The following is an 18,412-nucleotide window of genomic DNA, read 5'->3' as shown; positions in this document are numbered from 1 at the left end:
AGGAGGTGGGTCAAAGAGGATCTTGCTGTGGTTTATGTCAAAGTGTGTACTGCCTCTGTTTTCCTCTAAGAGCTTTATAGTTTCTTATCTTAGATTTAAGTCTTCAGTCTGTTTTGATTTTATTTTTGTGTATGGTGTTAGAAAATGTTCTAGTTTCATTCTTTTACATGTAGCTATCCACTTTTCCCAGCACAACCTATCAAAGAGAATGCTTTTTCTCCATTGTATATTCTTGGCTCATTTGCCCATAGGTGCTTGGGTTCATCTCTGCGCTTTCTATCCTGTTCCATTGATCTATATTTGTGTTTTTGTACCAGTACCATGCTGTAGCTTTGTAGTATGTCTGAAATCAGGAATGTTGATTCCTTCAGGTCCATTTTTATTTTTCAAGATTGCTTTGGCTATTTGGGGTCTTTTGTGTTTCCATAAAAAATGTTAAATTTTTTGTTCTAGTTTTATGGAAAATACTATTGGTAGTTTGATAAAGATTGCATTGAATCTGTACATTGTTTTGGGTAGTATAATCATTTTCACAATATTGATTCTTCCGATCCAAGAACATGGTATATCCCTCCATCTGTTTGTGTCTGATTTATTTCTTTGATGTCTTATAATTTTCTGCATTCTTTTATCTCTTTATGTAGATTTATTCCTAGGTATTTTATTCTTCCTATTTCAGAGGTGAATGAGATTGTTTCCTTCATTTCTCTTTCTGGTTTTTCTTTGTTAGTGTATAGGAATGCAAGGGAATTCTGTGTTTTATGTCCTGCAACTTTACTATATTCATTAATTAGTTCTAGTAATTTTCTGGTGGCATCTTTAGGGTTTTCTATGTAGAGGATCATGTCATCTGCAAACAGTGAGAGTTTTTCTACTTCTTTTCCGATCTGTATTCCTTTTATTTCTTTTCTTTCTCTGATTGCTGTGGCTAGGACTTCCAAAGCTATGTTGAACAAGGTGGCAAGAGTGGCCACTCTTGCTTTACTTCTTTTTAGGCTGTAATTTTCTTCTGACCACTAAGAAATTGAATTTCCTCAAAGCTCAGATACAGTCCTTTGGTTCTTCTCACTGTCTGCTTCTCCACAAATATGATCCATGATTATGGCTTTAATGGACATCTTGCTAATGTATTCATGTATATTTCTAATTTATAATTTCTTTGATATCCAAAACCATATACCCAACCACCTGCTGTGATTTATACTTGTATTTCTTCATGATTTCCAAATTAATGTGTCCAAAACTGAACTCATGAATTTAGTGAATGATACAATTATTCTAGATAGAAATATACCGGCCATCTATAAAACTTTTCTACTTTTAACTATTTGGTATCAAATCTGCACCCAAATCCTGTAAGTTTTACTGTCTATACACCATCCATCAGTTCAGTTCAGTCACTCAGTCATGTCCAACTCTTTGCAACCCCATGGACTGTGGTACGCCAGGCCTTCCTGTCCATCACCAATTCCCAGAGCTTACTTAAACTCATGTCCATTGAGTCAGTGATAGCATTCAACCATCTCATCCTCTGTTGTCTCCTTCTCCTCCCGCCTTCAATTATGTCCAGCATCAGAGTCCTTTCAAATGAGTCAGTTCTTTGCATCCGGTGGCCAAAGTATTGGAGTTTCAGCTTCAGCATCAGTCCTTCCAATGAATATTCAAGACTGATTTCCTTTAGGATGATTTCCTTTAGGACTTTCTCTTTGCAGTCCAAGGAACTCTCAGAGTCTTTTTCAACACCACAGTTCAAAAACATCAATTCTTCAGTGCTCAGCTTTCTTTATAGTCCAACTCTCACATCCATACATGACTACTGGAAAAACAATAGCCTTGACTAGATGGACCTTTGTTGGTAAAGTAATGTCTCTGCTTATTAATATGCTGTCTAGGTTGGTCATAACTTTTCTTCCAAGGAGCAAGTGTCTTTTAATTTCATAGCTTCAGTCACCATCTGCAGTGATTTTGGAGCGCCCCAAAATAAAGTCCGTCACTGTTTCCATTGTTTCCCCATCTATTTGCCATGAAGTGATGGGACCAGATGCCATGATCTTAGTTTTCTGAATGTTGAGTTTTAAGCCAATTTTTTCACTGTCGTTTTTCAGTTTCATCAAGAGGCTCCTTAGTTCTTCACTTTCTGCCATAGGGTGGTGTCATCTGCATATCTGAGGTTATTGATATTTCTCCCAGCAATCTTGATTTCAGCTTGTGCTTCTTCTCAATGTACATTTATGATGTACTCTGCATATAAGTTAAATAGGCAGGGTGACAATATGCAGCCTTGGCGTACTCCTTTCGTGATTTGGAACCAGTCTGTTGTTCCATATCCAGTTCTAACTGTTGCTTCTTGATCTGTATGCAGATTTCTCAAGAGGCAGGTCAGGTGGTCTGGTATTCCGATCTCTTTTAGAATTTTCCACAGTTTCTTGTGATCCACACAGTCAAAGGTTTTGGCAATAAAGCAGAAGTAGATATTTTTCTGGAGCTCTTTTGCTTTTTCAACAATCCAGTGGATGTTGGCAGTTTGATCTCTGGTTCCTCTGCCTTTTCTATACTTCCAATGTATTCCTCTTTCCATCTGTATTGACCACTACCTACTCCTATTATTTCTCTAGTTGTAGTAACTTGCTAACTGGTCACTCTGAAACTACTCTGCCTTTCTTCTCCACTGCATTCAAAGTAGTCAGCATTGAGACCAAAGCAGTTTTTTATTTTCTTACCCTAAAAGCACTTCTTGTGGATGGCTTCTAAAGACTGTTCCCTGTTTATATCACTTACCTTCTTGTGTTCTCCCTTGCATTCTGCTTTCTAGCCATACTGGCTTTATTTCTCTTCTTGGAACATGACTTGCATTATTTCATCATAGAGCCTTTTAAATATTACTCTTTTCCTTGGACTTTCACTTCCTCTTTCACCAGATTAACCCTCTCATTGAATATCTGCCCATTCCTCATTTTTCTTAAAGTCTCTTGCTGACTGCAAATGCTTACTGCAATTCACTCAATTTCTCCCCAGTCACCTTGTCTTCAATATCATTTACTACAACTGTTGCTTTCCATTTATTATGCATTCATATGGGTTTTTGATCAATATTTGTATGCTCCAGTTGACTGTAAACTTCAGGAAGGTAGGGAATACATCTGCATTTTGTTGTTGTTGTTTAGCTTTTGCTTGCTAGTATATACCCATCACTTCATGGCAAATAGAAGGGGAAAAGGTGGAAGCAATGACAGATTTCCCATTTGGGGGCTCTAAAATCACTGTCGTTAGTGACTGCAGCCATGAAATCAGAAGACTATTGCTTCTTGGCAGGAAAACTGTGAAAGACCTAGATGGTGTGTTGAAAAGCAAAGACATCACTTTGCCAACAAAGTTCCATATAGTCAAGGCCATGTATGGTCTTTTCATTAGTCATGTACCATTGTGAGAGCTGGACCATAAAGAAAGCAGAGTGCTGAAGTGTTGATGTCTTCAAACTGTGATGCTAGAAAAGACTCTTTAGAGTCCTTTAGACAGCAAGAAGATCAAGCCAGTCAATCTTAAAGGAAATCAACCCTGAATACTCACTGGAAGGATTGATGCTGAAGCTGAAGCTCCAGTATTTTGGTCGCCTGATGTCAGCAGACAACTCATGCTAAAGACCCTGATGCTGGGAAAGATTGAAGGCAGAAGGAGAAGAGAGCATCAGAGGATGAGCTGGATGGATGGCATCACTGATACAGGGACATGATTTGGGCAAACTCCAGGAGATGGTGAGGAACAGGGAGGTTTGCATGCTGCAGTCCATGGGATTGCACAGAGTTAGATACAGCTGGGCAACTGAATAACAAAAACTACAAATATGCCCAGAACCTAAGTCAGTGCTTGTTACATAATAAATGCTCAATAAATACTACCTGAGTTTTGCATGAAAGAAACCTAAAACACCAGTGGGGTATGGTGGGTAAGTACTTGTCAGAGCAAAACAAAACAAAACAAAAAATCAGTTTAAACTGTTTTACTCTTTCCATAACCAATAGGAATATAGAAATATTTGAGTTTTCAGATCCCAAGTTGTCTTACTTCTGTGCACAAGTGCATTGTCTGTTATTTCAGAGATGATAAGATCTATAATCAAAAAGATGTGGGAAGGAGTAGTGATAGTTTTCAGTTAATTGACTAAAAAACAATAGATATGTAGTTATCTGGACATCCATGAACTTCTGCCTTTAGACAAAGTCAGACAAAATGAGATATTTCAGATAATTTTTAAGATTAATCTTTGCATTCAGTATCATTTCTGATATTGTTGTTTGGCAAAAGCCTCTTTGTATGTAGCTGCAAGGTCACAATCACATGTGATGCATTTACATTTACGAGTGATATTAAAACATTCTTTAATTTCCTGAAGAGTTGAAGTAATATCTGGATAGTAGTGATAATCTTGATTGGTGAGAAAGTTAGGAGTATTACCTTATGGTTACATATTCATATTAAATCAGGAGCTCCTCCCAGGATAATAATTGTTGTTGTTCTTGTGTACTTACTAAGTTGTGTCTAACTCTTTGCAACCCCATGGACTGTTGCCTTCCAGGCTCCTTCTGTTCATGGAATTTCTAAGGCAACAATACTGCAATAGGTCTCCATTTCCTTCTCCAGGGAATCTTTCTGACCTAGAGATTGAATCTGTGTCTCCTGCTTGACAGGTGGATTCTTTACCACTGAGCCACCTGGGAAGCCCCGAAGGGCAAATAATACGACTTATCTTTTTAACACCAATCTATAGCATGTGCCAGGCATTTTGTTAATATTTATTCTGATTCAACTATTATTTTATGAATTCTATTGTATTTAAAATCAAGCTTGGGGACTTCCTTGATTATTAACTGATTAAGAGATTCCACATTTTCAATGCAAGGGGCCTGGGTTCAATCCCTGGTCAGACGACTAAGATCCCACATGCAACATGATACAGCCAAAATTTTTTAAATTCAAGCTTAATATTAACCATAACATAATGCAGTGTCATTATCTGTTGTACTAATACACTTATGTGCATATGAGAGATATTCCACGTGCTTCCAATTTAAGTAGCATTTGGGAAACTGTTCATTTCTTGTACAGATGTATTTAATAACTGTACTAGTTAACCTGTGAAAAATTTCATGGATCTCCTCGGGCAGTTGGTTTCATACAAAATTGCCTTATGAAATACACTCCTTATCTAACCTTCCTGGTACAATCCAAAATAAGCTCTTTCAGAGCCAAGTTAAATCAGAAAATATCCTAAAAGACACATAGGAAACAATACATTCTTAGCCAGCTTCTGCCTGAAATTTTAATCACCTTGCCCTCTTGGATTAATGTTTTAATCATTTTCACCCTTCTGTTGGTAGATGTGAAGTGTTTAGAGGCACTTTTGCATCCAGTCTTCACTGATCCTCTGCCTCACTTCTCTCTCCTGACCCAGGTGACCCATAGGTTATAGCAAGTGCCAGGCTGTGAAAATTGGAGTATGGCAGAAAACTCCCCCTCTGATTTGCATCATCAAACGTTCTAACTTTGGAAAATATGTGGAACTTTTGTTCTGCTCACTGACTAGCCCTCCTGTTCTCCTTCTGATTGTATTTTATGACCTAATTGTCACAAAACAAAAAGTTTGTGAGACACCCTCTGAAAAATCACCAAAAGATGGTTCTGTTAGTAATTCTTTATCTATGCTACTACTCCCATTCATCTTGCCTGCAATTAATTTTCTGTTGCTGGGGCTATTACATACGGTGTTGTAAGTGTCTAGCGCAAAAGGAACCAATTCCTCTGAGGAATGTATATGATTAAAATATTATAGTCTATCTTAATAAGAAAATTCAATTTGCTTATCAAAATATTTTTTCCAGTTTTTATGTTAGGTTAAAGTATAATTTTAATTTAGTCTTATTTAATTTGATTGCTAAAATGTAGTAAAAAATTTTTCTGATTTAAGGTTATGAAATAGTATCCAGTATCCTCCATGGAACTTACCATAGACCTGTCTCCATGGGATAGAGATGGAAGATTATTGCTTTGGATAAATTACCATTTCCAGTTTGCTCTTTTTCAAATGATTAAAATAGAAAATAAGATCACTATTAATCATAGTTAGAGAAAGCACTAGACACAAATTATGGAAGGCAGAAAAGAAGAAGCAATCTTAATTAAGGCATCTATAGAATACTTGTATAAGCAGAAATGGCTGAAGGCAATGCCTTCTCATTTATTTCTTCAACAAATCTTCATTGAGTTACACAATGTGTCAAGATCTGACTATTACTTCTCTTGGAAATGTTTTCAAGGAAAGATAACTGATTCTTGGCCTCCAGAAGCTAATATTCTAGTTGAAGAGGAAGGAAACAAGTAAATATTTAATAGGACCTGGGAGAGTAGAAGTTTTAAGAGGAGAAATGAGGCAGCGGAAGAAAACAGACTTGGGTGGTAATGGACAGGGCTGCTCTTTCAGAAAGAGTGGAGAGCACATAACCTGATATTTGAGGATAAAATTGGATAAAATGAGAGTGACAGGGCTTGACATTGTGAGGAAAGAGAATCCCTGTCAGAGAAAGCATCAAGTGAACATTCCCCAAAGAACTGAGTTTGGTATCTTGAGGGATAGCCAGAAAACCAGTCATGGTCTGGTGGCGGGAAGCAGGACACCGTGACAGGAGACAAAGCTCTAAAGGGAAGGGGCCTGACCAGGGAGGGCTTTATCATTGTGGGAAATTAAAGTCTTTATTGAATTTGTTATAGTATTGCTTCTGGTGTGTGTGTGTGTGTGTGTGTATGTGTGTGTGTATATATATATATATATATATATATATATATATATTTTATTATAGAGTCGTTTAATGTTGTTAATATTGCTTATTTTAGATATACATAAATATTGTGAAATGATTACCATGATCAACTTAACTAACCTATACACATATTCCTGGGGCTTCCCTCATGGCTTAGAGGGTAAAGCATCTGCCTGAAATGCGGGAGACCCGGGTTCAATCCTTTGGTCTGGAAGATCCACTGGAGAAGGAAATGGCAACCCACTCCAGTGCTGTTGCCTGGAAAACCCCATGGACGGAGGAGCTCGGGGTTGCAAAGAGTTGGACACAACTGAGTGACTACTTTCCTTTCCATTACACATATTCCTTCCCTCTTAAGCCTCCTTCCCACCTCCCTCGCCCATCCTACCCCACTAGGTCAGCACACAGCACCAAGCTGAGCTCCTTGTGTTACACAGTAGCTTGCCCCCAGCCATCTGTTTTACACATGGTGGTGTGTATATGTCAGTGCGACTCTCTCAACTCGTCCCACCCTCTTCTTCTCCTGCTGTTTCCGCTAGTCCATTCCCTACCCTCTGCGTCTATTCATGTCCTGCAGAGTTCATCAGTACCATTTTTCTAGATTGCGTATATATGCATTGTTGTTGTTCAGTCACCCAGTTGTGTCCAACTCTGCGTGACCCCATGGACTACAGCACACCAGGCCTCCCCGTCCCTCACTGTCTCCCAGAGTTTGCTCAAATTCATGTCCATTGCATTGGTGATGCCATCCAATCATCTCACCCTCTGTCGCCCCCTTCTCCTCCTGCTCTTAATGTTTGCCAGCATCAGGGTCTTTTCCAGTGGGTCGGCTGTTTGTATCAAGTAACTAAAATATTGGAGCTTGAGCTTGAGCTTAAGCACCAGTCCTTACAATGAGTATTCAGGGTTGATTTCCCTTAAATTAACTGGTTTGATCTCCTTGCTGTCCAAGGGACTCTCAACTCTTCTCCAGCAGCACAGTTCAAAGGCATCAGTTCTTTGGCACTCTTCCTTCTTTATGATCCAGCTCTCACAAGCACACTTGACCGCTGGAAAGACATAGCCTTGACTATATGGACCATTGTCAGCAAAGTGATATCTATGCTTTCCAACACACTGCCTAGGTTTGTCATAACTTTCCTGCCAAGAAGCAATCATCTTCTGATTGCATAGCTGCAGTTGCCATCATCTAAATGGCCAGTGATTTTAGAGCCCAGGAAGAGGAAATTTGTCACTGCTTCCACACTTTCCTTTCTATTTGCCATGAAGTGATGGGGCTGGATGACATGATCTTAGTTCTTTTTAATATTTAGTTTTAAGCCAGATTTTTAACTCTCCTTCTTCACCCTCACCAAGAGGTTCTTTAGTTCTTTAGAGGTTCTTGTGCAAACGTATATGCATTATGTTTTGGTTTTTTGGCTACAAGGCATGTGGAGGTCTCAGCTCCCCAACCAGGGCTGGAACCTGCACTCCCTGCATTGGAAAAGGAAGTTGTAGCCACTGGACCACTAGGGAAATCTGTCAATTTCTATTTTGAAAGCATATGCTTGGCTATTGTGTGTGGGGAATGATTATCAAGGGATAAGCATGAAAGGCAAATGACACTTCAGAAGCTTATTGCTTCTGAAGTTTATTGCCTTATTCTTGGGGCATGATGGTACTTAGACTATATTTTTAGCTGTGGTGGCAGTAAGAACAGGATAGATTAACAATGCATTTGAAAGGCAGAGCCTATAGCACTTAACATCTTTTCAGATGTGGAGTATAAGAGAAATAATGAGTCAGAAATGGCTCCTGGGTTTCATATTTGGGCCAGATGATGCCATTTACTAAGATGAAGAAGCTGGAAAGAGATCAGCTTTGAGGGGGCAAATCTGAAATCTTAATAAAGATGTGTTAAGCTTAGATTATCTGTAGACCTTCCCAGGGTTTGCCTGGTGGCTCAGATAGTAAAGAATCTACCTGCAATGTGGGGGACTTTGGTTTGACCCCTGGGTTGGAGAGATCCACTGGAGAAGGGATAGGCTACCCACTCTAGTATTCTTGAGCTTCCTTTGTGGTTCAGCTGGTAAAGAATCCACCTGGAATGTAGGAGACCTGGGTTCAATCTTCTGGGTTGGGGAGATCCCCTGGAGAAGGGACAGGCTACCCACTCCAGTATTCTGACCTGCAGAATTCCTGCATAGTCCATGGGGTTGCAAAGAATCGGACACAACTGAGTGGTTTTCACTTTTACATTTCTGGAGCACAGGTGAGAGGTGACCATGGTGTGGTAATGAGGAAATCCTTAGGATCCTGATGGAATTTAAAAGAGGGGGTCATTATATGAATGCCAGTAGGAAATGTGTGAACCAGTGTTTCTTAGTCTCAGTGCTACTGCATTCTGAGCCCACTGACTCTTTGCTTTGGGGACTGTCCTGTGCACTGAAGGATGTCAAGCAGCACCCGTGGCTTCTACCCTTCTATCTGTGGCTCAACTGAAAGCCAGTGGCACCTCTTCTTGTATGGTTACCACAAAGGTTTTCAGACATTTTCAAACATCCCCTGATAGGAAAAGTCACCTGACAGTTGATAAGCATCAGTGTAAATAATAGCAAGAAGACCAGAAGAGGGATCAGAATGAGCCCTGGGCCACCCCTGTGCTTGAGAAAAGGAAAGGCAGTGAAGGAAACCTAGACATTGCAATAAATGAGATAATAGAACATGGTGGAGAGACTTCTAAGTTAAAAGGTAAAACAATTGAGTTTATCCTTTAGAATGAGATAATAGCTGTCTTCCCTGGGGCTTCCCTGATGGCTCAGAGGTTAACGCTTCTGCCTGCAATGCAGGAGACCTGGGTTTTATCCCTGGGTTGGGAAGATCCTCTGGAGAAGGAAATGGCAACCCACTCCAGTATTCTTGCCTGGAGAATCCCATGGATGGAGGAGCTTGGTGGGCTACAGTCCACGGGGTCGCAAAGAGTTGGTTGGACATGACTGAGTGACTTCACTTTCACTTTCAATAGCTGTCTTAATAAAGTATATATTCCTAATGGCACAGGAGCTAGTAGCATTTCTAGACCGCCAAGTGCCGTGATTCTTTTAAAATTGAAATTTCCTGCCCTGTTTAAATATTTCCCATCTCTTTTGATGCAAAAGCCAATCCTTATACTGGTCCCAAAGTTCCTATATGACTTGTGTCCCTCCTCCTCACTCTTCACTGGACTTCATTTTCCCCTAACTCACTCTGCTCCCCAGGGGCTGACATTCTGCTTTTGTGCACAGTGCCCATGCCCCAAATTCAGGGCATTCAGTTCAGTTCAGTGGCTCAGTTTTGTCCGACTCTTTGTGACCCCATGATCTGCGGCACGCCAGGCTTCCCTGTCCCTCACCAACTCCCAGAGTTTACCCAAACTCATGTCCATTGAGTCGGTGATGCCATCCAACCATCTTATCCTCTGTCGTCCCCTTTTCCTCTTGCCTTCAATCTTTCCCAACTCATCTTTTCAAGTGAGTCAGCTCTTTGCATCAGGTAGCCAAAGTATTGGAGTTTCAGCTTCAACATCAGTCCTTCCAATGAACACCCAGGACTGATCTCTTTTAGGATTCAGGACATTAGCCCTTGCTATTCATTCTGGTGAGTTGTTCCCTCCCAGGTATCCATCCCCAGGACCCTCTTTACATCTTCCAATTTCATTCAAGTGTCCTCTGCTGAGCTCACATCTTAAAACTGCCACTGTCCTCCTAACCCACTTTTTATCTCCCTTAAAAGCATCACAATGTTATCTAACTAGCTGGAATTTGGATCACTTAATTTTCTTATCAATATTTTTGTGTTTCCTCTAATCAACAAATGCATCGCCTTTAATTGTTCAACAGACACATTTACTATTTATTATATATCAGCTCCTGTGCTCCAATGTGGGAATAAAGCAGCAGCCACACTTAGGAGAAATACAAGGCAGTCAGCATTACTAACAGGTGCTGGCATGGGGGTCTGCCCAGGGAGCTGTCAAAGAAAAGGCATAGGGGAACATGTACATTAGACTGAAGGGTAGGGGAAAGCTTTCTGGAAGAAGTGGTCATTGAACTTTGTTGCAGAAATGATAAGAATTCAACTAGAACAGAATGGGCATACAGTATCTAAAAATATGATGTAAATGAACTTATTGCAAAACAGAAATAGACTCACAGACATAGAAGACAAACTTAATGTTATCAAAGGGGAAAGTGGAAGGAATTGGAGGGGGGGATAAATCAGGAGTTTGAGATTAACATGTATACTACTGTATATACGGGATTGCTGGGAGAAATATCAATAACCTCAGATATGCAGATGACACCACCCTTATGGCAGAAAGTGAAGAGGAACTAAAAAGCCTCTTGATGAAAGTGAAAGAAGCAAGTGAAAAAGTTGGCTTAAAGCTCAACATTCAGAAAACAAAGATCATGGCATCCGGTTCCATCACTTCATGGGAAATAGATGGGAAAACAGTGGAAATAGTGTCAGACTTTATTTTTGGGGGCTCCAAAATCACTGCAGATGGTGACTGCAGCCATGAAGCCATGAAATTAAAAGACACTTACTCCTTGGAAGAAAAGTTATGATCAAACTAGATAGTATATTCAAAAGCAGAGACATTACTTTGCCAACAAAATTCCATCTAGTTAAGGCTATGGTTTTTCCAGTAGTCATGTATGGATGTGAGAGTTGGACTGTGAAGAAGGCTGAGTGCCGAAGAATTGATGCTTTTGAACTGTGGTGTTGGAGAAGACTCTTGAGAGTGCCTTGGACTGCAAGGAGATCCAACCAGTCCATTCTGAAGGAGATCAGCCCTGGGATTTCTTTGGAAGGAATGATGCTAAAGCTGAAACTCCAGTACTCTGGCCACCTCATGAGAAGAGTTGACTCATTGGAAAAGACTCTGATGCTGGGAGGGATTAGGGGCAGGAGGAGAAGGGGACAACCCAGGATGAGATGGCTGGATGGCATCACGGACTCAATGGACATGAGTCTGAGTGAACTCTGGGAGTCGGTGATGGACAGGGAGGCCTGGTGTGCTGCGATTCATGGGGTCGCAAAGAGTCGGACACGACTGAGTGACTGAACTGAACTGTATATACAATTGATAGCCAACAAGGACCAACAAGTATAGCATAAGGAACTATACTCAATATCTTATAATGACCAGTAATGGAAGAGAATTTTAAAAGGTGTGTGTATATATACGCACACACTGACTATATGTATAACAGAATCACTTTGCTATACACCTGAAACTAATACAACATTGTAAATTAACTGCATTGTTTTAGTTGCTAAGTCATGCCTCACACTTTGGTGACCTGAAAGACTGTAGCCTGCTAGAGTCCTCTGTCCATGGGATTTCCCAGGCAAGAATACTGGAGTTGGTTACCATTTCCTTCTCCAGGGTTCTTCCTGACCCTGGGATTGAACATGACTCTCCTGCATTGGCAGGAGTGTTCTTTACCATTGAGCCACTTGGGAAGCCCTGCGAAAAATGAACTATCCTTCAATAAAAAATAATGGGCCTTCTGGAAAAAGAACAGCATGTGAACAGTGTAAAACAATACGGGATATTTAGGAATCTTTAAAAGGTTGCATTATGTATTCAATAGCATGACTAGAAGTCAGGCGTGTGTCCACCAAAAGAGTTTTCGTATTATAGACCTATACAAGCGAGACCCTGAGAGGTTTTTCAACTAGAAAATGACAAGATCACGTGATCGGATTTTAGCAACGTCAGCTTGACATATGTTGAAGGTTTGTCATCAAGGAACCGGACAGGCAAGCTCAAGGGTGGCAGTGGAGCCATGACGTTTTTTTCCATTAGAGGGCAGACTGTAGAGTGACCAGAGCGCCACTGAGATGAACAAGGGAAGTGTTATATATAGAAGGCTTGGTGTATCAAATTACAGTTAGCTAACAATTATTTTTATTTCCTTGAGGCACATGTTAGGTTGTTAGGAAACTAATGTTAAATGTCATTTGTTTCTTCCTTATGTCTGCTGTATTTTTTTGAAAAATGTATCCTATGGGATAATTTGTGTGACTATATATGGAATGAAAAATGTTAAGCTTTTAAATATAACATATCTAATGTTATAGGATAGTCACACAGTTGTGTCTGACTCTTTGTGACCCATGGACTGTAGCCTGTCAGGCTCCAGGCAAGAATATGGGAGTGGGTAGCTGTTTGCTTCTCCAGGGTATCTTCCCAACCCAGGGGTCAATCCCAGGTCTCTCACATTGCAGGCAGATTCTTTATCATCTAAGCCACCAGGGAAACCCACTATTGTATGGTAAGGTAGGTTTGATCCCTGTGTTGGGATGATCCCCTGGAGAAAGGAATGGCTACCCACTCCAGATCTTGCCTGGAGAATTCCATGGACTGAGCAGCTTGGTGGGCTACAGTCTACCTACTCTAGCACTCTTGGTGGTTCAGATGATAAAGAATCTGCCTGCAATGCAGGAGGCCTGGGTTCGATCCCTGGATTGGGAAGATCCTCTAGAAAAGAAATGGCTACCCGCTCCCATATTATTGCCTGGATAATTACATGGACAGAGGAGCCTGGTGGGCTAAAGTCCATATGGTGGCAAAGACTTGGACACCACTGAGTAACTGACACTTTCACACAAGATACAGGATAACCCAGGCATTTTTTTTTTTCCATCTTTAGACATCCCTTGAGAGTACAGGGTGTATATCACAAAAGGTAAATATTCAGAACACTAGGACACATAGTCTGTGTTCTCAAAAGAAATTCAGTGAAAGAGAGAAATCAAAATACATATAAGGTGCTTATCTGTTTTGGTTCATAAATATGGTTTTGGACTTTTATGGAAAAGTACATTAATTATCAAGAAAACTGGCAGCTCTATTATCTTTTTAAATGGGATCCCTCCAGCCCTTATTTAATGAAAGCTTTTCTGTTGGTTCATGTAAATATTGCCCTTTGATGAGCTTTGAGGTCTGTCAGTTGATGGAGTGCAGCCCTCAGATTAATGGGCGGGCTGGGAACCAGATGTGTGTTTTCAGGGCTGAAAACCCAATTAAAATAGAGGTCGTGAGGGTGGAAGGAAGAGAGAGGGTTAGCTGGAGCCCGTGAGAGCAGGGCACGGTGGGGAGAAATCAGAGGCTATGTGTTCCCTTGGCAGATGTGTTAAGGGAACTAATCCATAGATACTTTTATCAAATGATTTGAAACTCATGAACCAGACGGGATTCAAAGAGATATTAATCTCCACAAAAATTTCAGGGAGAGTCTGCTCTAAGTGTCGATCTCAACAGTAAAGCGCCGTTTTGAAAAATCCATTAAAGCATATGTGTTAGTACAGTTATCAGAAGTCTCAGTTACGATTTTTAGATCATATCTGAAGTGTCTTCCTGCCTGGATATATTAATATTAGAATACCCATCTATTTATTTACGCCTACCTGGCCAATATACTAGTGTAAAACTTACCTACTGCTTTCTATTCCTTTTGCCTATCCACCTGTCTTGTTATCTTGAAGAGCACTCTGGGTTAATCTTTCTAAAGCAGTGCTCTAATATGTCAATACTTTAAAAATTCGGAGAACTATCAACTGGTTACTAAATAAAGTCCAAATCGCTTTCTCCCAACCTCAGAATTTGTACAATTTGATCCCATCTTTCTTGCATGAATGTATCCATTTGATAAATATTTATTATGCACTCACTGTATGCCAGAAATGCATCTAGGTTCTAAAGATACAATTGTAAATAAACAAGGCCCCCACTGTCATCAAATTTATATTCTAGAAGGAATAATAAAAAAGGAAAAGTACATACACACCTGTGTACATAGAGGAAGAAAATTACTCTGGAATAAAGCAGTGTAAAAATATTTAGGGACTGTTATACTGCTGCATGTGAGGATTTATTTATTTTAGTTTTGTAAAAGATAAGAGTAACGTTTGATTGGACACTTAGAGAGGTGAGAAATGAATCTTGAAGTATTGAGCAAAGACCATTCCAGCCAAAGGGAACAGTAAACAATAATCTTGAAGAAATTCCATGCTTGGTAAATAGCCGGGCAAAGCCATCCACAAGGGGCAGAGTGAGCAGAGAGGCGTATAGTAGGTGATGTGGTCAGAGGTAGTAGGGAGGCCAGATCAGGTAGGATATTATAGGGTATCACGATGATGGGAATTTCAGGAATTTTAAGAGATGAGAGACATGATATGGCTTATGTTTAAAAGGACCATCTGGTTCATATGTTTGAATAGACAGTGGGGTAAATATATACTGATATAATGAATGTATCGATGATTTTATAGCCATTGAACTTGTAGGTCCACCAAGGGTATAGGGATAACTATAAAGGGGACTGGGTCTGGGAACTGAATAAATTTTGGATATTCTACTAAGAAAGATGATGGAGGCAGCAGTGAAACTTTAGGAATGGCCACTGGACAGGAGGAAAACTTTAAAGAAAAGGGTTATTTCATATAAAGAAAATGAACAGAGGTTATTTGTTGTTGTTGAGTTGCTAAGTTGTGTCCAAATCTTTGCAATTCCATGGAATACTACATGCCAGGCTACCCTATCCTCCACTATCTCCCTGAGTTTGCTCAAATTCATGTCCACTGAGTTGGTGATGCCATCCAACCATTTCAGTCTCTGTCACCACCTCCTTTTGCCTTCAATCTTTCCCAGCATAAGAGTCTTTTCCAGTGAATCAGCTCTTTGCATCAGGTGGCCAGAGTAGATTCAGCATCAGTCCTTGCAATGAATATTCAAGGTTAATTTCCTTTGGGGCTGATTGATTTGATATCCTTGCAGTTCAAGGGACTCTCAAGAGATTTCTCCAGCACCACAATTTGAAAGTATCAGTTCTTCAGCACTCAGCCTTCTTTATGGTCCAGCGTGACTACTGGAAAAACCATAGCTTTGTTATATGGACCTTTCTCAGCAAAGTGATGTTTCTGCTTTTTAATATGCTTTCTACATTTGCCATAACTTTCCTTCCAAGGAGCAAATGTCTTTTAATTTCATGGCTGCGGGTCATCATCCACAGTAATTTTGGAGCCTAAGGAAATAAAATCAGTCACCCCTTCTACTTTTCTCCCATCTATTTGCCATGAAGTGATGGGACTGGATGCTGTGTTCTTAGTTTTTTTCCCCACATATAAGCAATATCATATGATATTTCCCTTTCTCTATCTGGCTTACTTCACTTAGTATGATACTCTCTGGGTTCATCCATGTTGCTGCAAGTGGCCAGGAGCATTATTTCATTCTTTTTTAATGGATGAGTTATATTCCATCATCTGTGTATGTATGTGTATATGTACCTATATGTGTGTGTGTGGATATGTATGCACACTACATTGTCTTTATCCATTCATCGGTGAATGGATATTTAAGTTGCTTCTACATCTTGTCTATTGAAAATAGTACTGCAGTGAACATAGGGGTGCATGCATATTTTCAAATTAGTTTTCTCCAGATATATGCCCAGGATTGGGATTACTGGATCATAAGGCAACTCTTCTTTCAGTTTTCTAAGGAACCTCCATACAGTTTAGATTCCCATCAACAGTGTAGTTGGGTTCCTTTTTTCCACATGCTCTCCAGTGTTAATTATTTATGTACTTTTTATTTATTTTTTTTTTGAGGGTCTGCTCTTTTCTTTTATTTATTTATTTATTATTTTTTTTAAGAGCTGTAAAATTTTATTTTGATTTTAAAATATATAGAACATTCCTCTTTATTTTACATATGAGTTTATATAGTTAATCTTTTTTTTATTTTTAAATTTTAAAATCTTTAATTCTTACATGCATTCCCAAACATGAACCCCCTCCACCTCCCTCCCCATAACATCTTTCTGGGTCATCCCCATGCACCAGCCCCAAGCATGCTGCATCCTGCGTCAGACATAGACTGGCGATTCAATTCACATGATAGTATACATGTTAGAATGTCATTCTCCCAAATCATCCCACCCTCTCCCTCTCCCTCTGAGTCCAAAAGTCCGTTATACACATCTGTGTCTCTTTCCCTGTCTTGCATACAGGGTCGTCATTGCCATCTTCCTAAATTCCATATATATGTGTTAGTATACTGTATTGGTGTTTTTCTTTCTGGCTTACTTCACTCTGTATAATCGGCTCCAGTTTCATCCATCTCATCAGAACTGATTCAAATGAATTCTTTTAACGGCTGAGTAATACTCCATTGTGTATATGTACCCCAGCTTTCTTATCCATTCATCTGCTGATGGACATCTAGGTTGTTTCATGTCCTGGCTATTATAAACAGTGCTGCGATGAACATTGGGGTACATGTGTCTCTTTCAATTCTGGTTTCTCGGTGTGTATGCCCAGAAGTGGGATTGCTGGGTCATAAGGGAGTTCTATTTGCAATTTTTAAGGAATCTCCACACTGTTCTCCATAGTGGCTGTACTAGTTTGCATTCCCACCAACAGTGTAGGAGGGTTCCTTTTCTCCACACCCTCTCCAGCATTTATTGCTTGCAGATTTTGGATCGCAGCCATTCTGACTGGTGTGAAGTGGTACCTCATTGTGGTTTTGATTTGCATTTCTCTAATAATGAGTGATGTTGAGCATCTTTTCATGTGTTTGTTAGCCATCCGTATGTCTTCTTTGGAGAAATGTCTATTTAGTTCTTTGGCCCATTTTTTGATTGGGTCGTTTATTTTTCTGGAATTGAGCTGCAGAAGTTGCTTGTATATTTTTGAGATTAGTTGTTTGTCAATTGCTTCATTTGCTATGATTTTCTCCCATTCAGAAGGCTGTCTTTTCACCTTGCTTATATTTTCCTTTGTTGTGCAGAAGCTTTTAATTTTAATTAGATCCCATTTGTTTATTTTTGCTTTTATTTCCAGAATTCTGGGAGGTGGATCATAGAGGATCCTGCTGTGATTTATGTCTGAGAGTGTTTTGCCTATGTTCTCCTCTAGGAGTTTTATAGTTTCTGATCTTACATTTAGATCTTTAATCCATTGTGAGTTTATTTTTGTGTGCGGTGTTAGAAAGTGATCTAGTTTCATTCTTTTACAAGTGGTTGACCAGTTTTCCCAGCACCACTTGTTAAAGAGATTGTCTTTACTCCATTGTATATTCTTGCCTCCTTTGTCAAAGATAAGGTGTCCATATGTGTGTGGATTTACCTCTGAGCTTTCTATTTTGTTCCACTGATCTATATGTCTGTCTTTGTGCCAGTACCATACTGTCTTGATGACTGTGGCTTTGTAGTAGAGCCTGAAGTCAGGCAAGTTGATTCCTCCAGTTCCATTCTTCTTTCTCAAGATTGCTTTGGCTATTCGAGGTTTTTTGTATTTCCATACAAATCTTGAAATTATTTGTTCTAGTTCTGTGAAAAATGTGGCTGGTAGTTTGATAGGGATTGCATTGAATTTGTAAATTGCTTTGGGTAGTATACTCATTTTCACTATATTGATTCTTCCAATCCATGAACATGGTATATTTCTCCATCTATTAGTGTCCTCTTTGATTTCTTTCATCAGTGTTTTATAGTTTTCTATATATAGGTCTTTAGTTTCTTTAGGTAGATATATTCCTAAGTATTTTATTCTTTTCGTTGCAATGG

Source organism: Ovis aries, chromosome 12 (genome assembly GCF_016772045.2).
Source record: "Ovis aries strain OAR_USU_Benz2616 breed Rambouillet chromosome 12, ARS-UI_Ramb_v3.0, whole genome shotgun sequence".
NCBI lineage: Eukaryota > Metazoa > Chordata > Mammalia > Artiodactyla > Bovidae > Ovis > Ovis aries.
Note: the sequence above shows the minus strand (reverse complement) of the source record.